The 1,597-nt window shown below is 36.2% G+C and overlaps 1 pseudogene; it reads left to right on the top strand.

The window, feature by feature from the left end:
* Positions 1-1,597, top strand: part of LOC106525382 (sodium bicarbonate transporter-like protein 11) — an 11,047-nt pseudogene that overhangs the window by 8,170 nt on the left and 1,280 nt on the right.

Below are 1,597 nucleotides of genomic sequence, written 5' to 3'. Positions count from 1 at the left end.
GTTTTACAGTTAAAATGTATGTTTATCAAATAAAGTCTAATGTTACAACTAATCGGGGATCCCTTTAATAGATTATGCATGCAATTTAAAGTCACAACTTTGACTCATAACACCTTTTAGGGATTCAACGTCTCTGTGGGGTTTGATGTTTGTCGAATGTGGAGATATTTGTTGTTTAAAAATACATTTATTATATTACTATTATTGTCATTAATATTATTTGTAGGTTTTATGTTTGATATAAGTAATGACATGAGTCATTTTTTATTCATTTTTTGGCTTCTGTCAGTTCCTGTTTTCATTGTCCACGATGGTCCCATCTTCAAATACCCTCCGTTTGCAAAACTGACAGGAATGAATGCACTAAGTGCAGTCGGGTTAGGTTTTCTTCTCTCTCTGCTCATCTTTATTGACCAGAACATTGTCATTTCCCTCACACACGTTCCAGAACACAAGTAAGACTCAGTGCTTTACTTCTTTGAATAAAATTAGATGGCAAAAAAAAGTCATATCCATATCATACATATATGCATGTTCTGAATTTGTGCAGAAGTACTGCTGCTTTTATACTGACAAACAAGTTGAAACTTTCTCTGTGTTGCTGTGTGTGTACACATTTGCACCAGGTTGTTAAAAGGCACAGCGTTCCACTGGGATTTAATGCTGACTGGCTTCATCAACATCCTCATGTCTTGCCTGGGGTTGCCATGGATGCACGCTGCCTTCCCACATTCCTCCCTACACGCCCGTCAGCTTGCCAAAGTAGAGCAGCACGTAGAGAACGGACACCTCTACACAACGTGAGTAAAGTTAAAACAAGGACAAAAACATCAAGCTGTGTGGATCTTTTTAATGCTCTGTACCAGCAGTCGGGCCTCATCTTTTTGCTTTCTGAAATAACCCAACTCTGTGATACTGTTCTGCTGTTACAAGTCTTAGTAAAATGAATAGAAATTATCAACAGGAAAGCATACACAAAGAAGAGTTTAGATGAGCATATTTGAGGGTGAAAACAGCACCAGATGACCCTCACCCATAGTAGCAAAACACATTTACTTTGTTACAGTGCTTAAGTAATTTTTTGAGGATCTGTATTTTTACCAAGCATTTTTATCATAATTTTTACTTTAATTCCAGTATTTTCAAAACATAAAAATTAACAATGATGTCTTTACTTTAAAATTTAACCCCTCGCTACATGCTACAAATTTAAATATTACCAGAACTCATCACGAAACGAGTTGTTTGAAATAAAGTGTTGAATTTACTTAATCAAGTTATGTCAACTGGTTTCACTAAAGCGAGTTTTTGGAAGCAGTTACCGTATTTATTCAAGGATAATATGTAAAATTAAATCCATAAAATCATCCATAAAGTTGTGGGGGGTAGTACTGTACTCGGATAAATATTTTGACTTATGTATTTTAACTGAAATATCAGCTTCATTCCCAAAATGYCTGAGTCCGGAAATGAGACTGTTGTAAAAAGCAGTTGAAACGACTTTACCTCTGATGCTCCTCCGTGCTGCAGAGCAAGATAATAACAGATCCAGGCAGGCGACATGATGTGAAAAAAAAAGTGTGTGTGTGTGTGTGTG

This window comes from Austrofundulus limnaeus, unplaced genomic scaffold (genome assembly GCF_001266775.1).
Source record: "Austrofundulus limnaeus strain Quisiro unplaced genomic scaffold, Austrofundulus_limnaeus-1.0 Scaffold224, whole genome shotgun sequence".
In the NCBI taxonomy this organism is placed as follows: Eukaryota; Metazoa; Chordata; class Actinopteri; order Cyprinodontiformes; family Rivulidae; genus Austrofundulus; species Austrofundulus limnaeus.
The sequence above is the reverse complement of the archived record's forward strand: the minus strand, read 5'-3'. Positions and strand labels throughout refer to the sequence as shown.